Source organism: Malaclemys terrapin, chromosome 11 (assembly GCF_027887155.1).
Source record: "Malaclemys terrapin pileata isolate rMalTer1 chromosome 11, rMalTer1.hap1, whole genome shotgun sequence".
Lineage (NCBI taxonomy): Eukaryota > Metazoa > Chordata > Testudines > Emydidae > Malaclemys > Malaclemys terrapin.
In genome coordinates, this window is record NC_071515.1 from 4,989,631 (window position 1) to 4,996,149 (window position 6,519).

Below are 6,519 nucleotides of genomic sequence, written 5' to 3' on the forward strand. Positions count from 1 at the left end.
GAAACACTGTTGTAATCCCAATATTGCCAACCTCAACCATTCAAAAGTCATGCGTCAAGCTCAGAAAGTCATGACACTGGCTTAAACATCATGGGGTTTTTAATAACAATCAATGCTGGGTGTTTAGTAATGGCCTTCTGGCTTCTGAGATTTTAGGGTGCACTTTTCCAGGAGGGCTAGAACTGTCCTTTTTTTTTATTACATGAAAGCTAAGATTCCCATGTAATCTCAGGACTCCAGGAGCTGGGACTTTAGTGTGGTAAGAATCATGATAAAATGGCAGCACTGTAATCTGAGTGACTTCCAAGATTTTACCCTCTTGTTTCTCATGCAAAATCTATTAAAATTAAAAAGTTGTTCAGATAAGTCTTAAGCTTCATGTTGTCACGTTGTCTCCTTTTTTTTTTAAGAGTGCTTAAACTGACTGTACCATCTGAAGTGATTTCCTAAAGCAATTATTGTTGGTGCTCATGGAAGATGCTAGATTGACAGCATGGGTGTAACAGAATGTACTCCTGTATTCACACCCTACACACTATTGTAATAATCTTAGTACAAATTATGCCTTTTAAGGTATCATTTGAAAACTCATAATTTGCTGATCAGTATAGTCCTGATAAAATAGATGCGGCAACATTGTATGTGAAGTTTTAAGATTCCACTGTTTGGTGTGCTTAACCCATGTTCCAAACTGAGGTTGGCAAACAGGTCTGTCCTAAATAAAGGATCGGGTGCTCTGCTTAATTTGCATTTACTCAGTGAACAGAGTCATCAAGCAGGAAGGGAAACAAGGGAACCTCAAACAGGTGAGAAAAAAGCAGCAAGGAACATCCTTCCCCATAGACTTTTTGTCTCCTGAATCTCAATTGGAAATGTTTTTCAAGAGGGGGACTGAGACTACAAGAAAGAGGGACAAACATCCCAAGGCACCCCCCTCTGTCTCTCCCTGCCCATCGCAGTCATGGCACCTGAAGTGACAAAGGCAGCATCTGTTGAACTCTGGGAGAAGGGGTCTTGACCTAAGAAGTTCTGTCAGTAAGACTGCTGAAGGCATGTGGTGAAAAAACTTTGCTTTGAATTTAACATAGTTTGTTAAGTATCAGAGGGGTAGCCATGTTAGTCTGAATCTGTAAAAAGCAACAGAGGGTCCTGTGGCACCTTTAAGACTAACAGAAGTATTGGGAGCATAAGCTTTCGTGGGTAAGAACCTCACTTCTTCAGATGAAGTGAGGTTCTTACCCACGAAAGCTTATGCGAAGTGAGGTTCTTTCCCACGAAAGCTTATGCTCCCAGTACTTCTGTTAGTCTTCAGGGTGCCACAGGACCCTCTGATAGTTTGTTAAGTTAGGCACCAGTTGCATTTTATCTTTTTCTTGTAACCATTGCTGACCTTTATGTCTCATGACTCGCACTCATTTAAAATCTCTCTCTTTGTAGTTAATAACTTCTTTCATTGTTTTATCTAATCCAGTGTGTTTGAATCGAAGTGTCTGGGAAACTCTATTTGGGGTGGCAAGTTATGTGCATATTCTTTCTATTAAAGCAATAACGAGCTTGATATAAACTTGTATTGTCCAGGAGAGGGCTGGGCAGTACAGGACATAGAGTAGAATGTCAAAGTGAGTTACAAACTGACCTGTCAACCACACACTTCCTTTGGAACCAGAAATAACAACCAGGAAGCAGCAGACACACACACATACACACACCAAAAAAAAAAAAAAAAAGCTTAAAGTACAGTACTATGTTTAATGTAAACTACTAAACAAAGGGAAAGCAGCATTTTTCTTCTGCATAGTAAAGTTTCAAAGTAGTATTCAATCGATATTCAGTTGTAAACTTTAGAAAGAACAACTGTAATGTTTTGTTCAGAATTACAAACACTTCGGAGTTACGAACAACCTCCATTCCCAAGGTGTTCGTAACTCTGAGGTTCTACTGCAGATTTCTGGGGGGAAATCTGGGATTGGGGGTGTGTTAGGGTCACCCTTCAGTATAACTAAGGCTGGTGAGAGCCAAGGTGTGTCTGGCTGGCAGCAGCGCACACACAGACCTACCTGGGAGTGACTCGCATGCTGGAGGCTGTCTGTGAGCAGTCCATGCTGGAAGTGACAGCAGCAAAGCCGTGCAAAGGGCACCCCGGGTTAGAGGGCCGGGGTGTCACATCTGCTCATTAATCTGGATTGTCCCCTCGGGATGCCACGATGGCATAAAGACATTTATCCGCAGAGCCGACGCAGCAAAGGTACCAGCCTCCTTACATTGCTCCCTTCCTCCCCAAGGGCCACAATCTGGAGCTGGAAAGTGCTAAGTGAGGAGTTCAGTCTGTATGCCACTGAATGCCTGGCCTCCTGCTGCGATCACCAGCCAGCTCTCAGGACGGATGGGCGGATGTGTGATGGTAACATTTTGCCATTTGGGGACCTCACCCCTTTGAAAGCTGTGGAAAGACTCCCTACTGCCTGCAGCGGGTTTTGGATCAGCTCCATGCTGCAGCCCCTAGCGTGCACAAATCAGGAGCCCAATGTGTTCTCAGGCAGAGGACTGGCAGAGAGCATGCCAGGACAATACATGCAGTGGCTCCAGGCTTTGGTCGGCAGAAGTTCTGGAGCGGAACACATACGTGCCAACATTCACGCCTGCATGCTCCTGGGACTGGGCAGGGCAGGGTATGATCCTTAATCCCTGGCAAAGAGGTGTCGCAACTGAAAATGTTCTCCCTGTGGGTGTATATCTTTATTTCTTTTATCCATGGCCTAGCTCAGATAATCAGGGTCAGATGTAAATGAATGACTCCATTCATTATGTTGGGCCCAAGTGTTTCTCTTTGTGATTCTTGGTCTTCAAATAAAAAGTAAAATAATAAAGTTAAAACTATCATATGTTTGCATTTATACTAACGTCTTCTAATCAGGACATGGCTGCTTCGTGTGTTTCACTTCACTATGGCAGCTGGAGAGGAGCCTTGGAGTAAACCAGGGACAAATGGGCAGTTCATCAATAACAACTGAACCCGTGCGGGGAGTGAGTAACGGTACTTGCCTTGACTCATTCTCTGACTCACATTAGTGCATACTTTCTCCATGCCAGCTGGGCATGGCTTTCCATGCTGCCAAAACATAGATCAGATCCATATGGGGAAAGACATCCATGGTTTTGGAGTATCAAAGCTCTAATGTTCCCTTTCAATAACCACAAAAAAGTCTGAAGCAATGCTTGGAAAAATCCCTCTCTGGTTTGTGGGGACGGAAGGAACTGAAACTCTTTATGCATGTCAAGAACAAGCATGGATGGAGCACTGGCAATATACTTCCATTAGTTCCTGAGAGTAGAGGCTTTCATTCATATTATTTTTACAAGGAGGTAGGTCCCTTCAGTCTCCAAACCACTAATTAGCATATGGTGCTGGCTTCCCTTCTACTAAGAGATTGCGGTGTATTATCTATGCTTTCATATTTTATTCATGTTATTAAGTACACAGCGCACAACTTCCAAATCTGATGTTCATTGCCATGCTGTTTGCTGACAATGCCCTATTGCATATGTATGTGAGGACCAATCTCAAAAGCTTCAGAAGTTGAGTTGAGAAGTCTAGAGCTTTTTGATGGAATTTCTGAATCTTAGTATGATTCAGCCTTCTAGCAAGTTCTCCACAGCTCCCGGGTTTCATCTGCTCCAGAAATGCAGTGAAAACAGCATTTTCTCATGCTGTTTCTATTTCCCATCTAAAACTGCCCTTATGGAAAATTCAAGTTAAATTTAATAGGGATGAAGCCAACAGGAGTCTATAAACATGTAACAGGGTTCTGTAAAAATTACTCTAAAAACATATTGGCCCCAATTCTTCAGTCTGGCTGGGACCACTTATGTCTCCCTAATTCTGGGGCTGGCTGGCAGGTTCATCTGGTCCCAATCAAAAGTTAGAGCAGCCTTAAGGTTTCTCTATTTTACATCCAACTTCCTGCGGCTCCAAAGGCCTGCATTGGTAGCTGAGGATAGACAGAGCACAGCAGATCTGCAGCAATGCCCCCTTTCTCTCATCCATGCCCACCTATGCCAAGGGCTGTGGGGGTATTTCCTCTGCCTATATTTGATCTTCAAGTTCTGAGACTGACCCTTGTTCTCTGTCACAAACCTTCTTGGCTCCCATATTTCTTGTTACTTATTACAACCCTAAACCTATTTCCGTCTCTTTATCTAGTCTTGTGACAATAGGTCAGTGTCACTACAAAGAGTCCGGTTCACCGCAACGTGAAAAAGAGGAGGGTTCAGATCAAATGCAGGAAGAGCAAGCACAGAAATGGCAGGTGCAAGAGAAAATCTTGCTGGGAAATGAGATTCTATGATGAAGACAAATGCCGCAAGACACCCAGACAGAACACAGTACGGAGATCAAATACCCTTCGTGGGGTGATGAAGTACAGCGCACTACGTGATTGATCTGCAGAAACACGCTGGTGTAGTTGGAAGTGGGAATTGGTGCATCATGAATAAAATCAACAGGTTCTACTATCAGGTTCTCCCCACATGTTGGGCCTGATCCTGCTGCCACTGGGCCTTGTTCTGTGGTGCCCGGCACCCTGTGTGGTCATTTACACTGTTGCACAGTGCGTTAAAAATGTTGCCATTCTGGTGTGGTAGTTGTTTTACTCCTGCTACGAACCAGTATAAAAGACCACAACACAAGGTGCAGGGCAATGCTGAATCAAGCCCACTGACTCATCAGGAACGGGATCGGTTCATTGGCTTTACAAACTAAAACAATCTCAGCTGCACAATCACTCAGCTAATGCTTAAATCCTGGGCGAAAGCAGAACACGAGATAGGTCTATCTGTGTGCAGTTTTGTTTGCATGGATTTCAAGCATCACTCTGAAGTCAAGGTGAAGATGACGATGGTTCAGTACAGCCCCATGGCAAATGCACTGACCCCTCTAATGTAATCTTTGACCAGCCATGTCATAATATTGGTTGGTTGCCCGAAGAAGCACATCAGTTCATCTTGTGGTGACAGAATAAGCCCAAATCAAAAAGGTGTTTTCATTTGACACAAATGGTTTAAAGGGCAATTGAGGATTGGATATGGTTTCAATTAATTCTCTCAGAGCTATGCTGTGGAAAAACAACAGATGCTTGCATCATTCTTTGTTGTAAAAAAGCCACTGAGCTAGCAAAGCTCAATTTGATGGAGGGTGCAAATTCACTAGACTTTTCTGTTTCAGATGGTTCCATTTAGTCTTGATCAAAACAAAAATTACTGGCTTTGCAGGGTTGGGGAAATTATTTTCAGAGATGAAATGAAATAAAGCCTGACACATAGGGGACAATAAGATATACTGGTTTCACATGGTGATTACTTAGTACGTCATTCACCTACAAAAGTTCAGGTTAAAGGCAGCATCTGATTTTCAGTGAAGACGGGGGGAGGGCTAGCTCAGTGGTTTGAGCATTGGCCTGCTAAACCCAAGGTTGTGAGCTCAATCTTTGAGGGGGCCATTTAGGGATCTGGGGCAAAAATCTGTCTGGGGATTGGTCCTGCTTTGAGCAGCACATTGAACTAGATGACCTCCTGAGGTCCCTTCCAACCCTCAAGTTTATACTTGGGTTGACTGGTGCACCAAGGCCCAAATTTTCAAATGATAAGTAATGGTTAGATAAGGGCAACTGGGCCTTACTTTATTCAAACAGAGTTGCTCAGGCCATTAATAATATGAATTTATCCTAGATGCTGTTCACATTGTGTATAGAAAACAAAGGGATGCAACGTTTAATTGTTACACATTTATGTTGGGGTAACACCTAAAGGTCATATGTGCCCCATTGGGCCGGACACTATACGTGACATCCCTGCAGCACAATGTAAAAGGCGGGACATAACAGGTAAACAATCAGGCCAAGGTGGGGCTGGGCAGATGGCATAACAAACATAATAGGACATGTACAATGCTTAGCTGGTCGGTCGTAGCAATCCGATTGCACTTTACAGCGTGTATTATGGAAGAGGTGGGTTTTGAGGAGGAACTTGAATGAGGACAATGGGATGGCTTCATGAATTTGGCTGGAGAAACATGGAGAAAGTGCTTGTCACATAAGTGAAGAATTGGGCGATCAAGGTTGGCAGCATTGGTGGAATAAAGGTGGAGTCGGCTTTGTGATAGGAATTGGATAGGATGATTAGGTTGGGTGGGGCTAAACTGTGGAGGGCTTTTTGTCAGTAAGGTGAAGAAATCGGAGTTGATGCAATGGCAGAGAGCCATTGTCATATGGCTACAGTAGTTGTAAGGTCACCGTGCAATCTGCATTGCAGTTTACACAATACAGATGCAAACCTTTGAGACACATGCAGATGCTAGTCTCAGGGGGGATTTATTCAAGACTTTATCCTCCTCAAAATGCTCAGATTAGCTGGATTTAATGGTGAGTCAAATCACATCCTTCAAGCCAAAGCAAGCCAGGGCATCGCATTATTGATAGCCAGTCACATGACAGGCATAGTGCCAACTGCAAAGATATCTGCCAA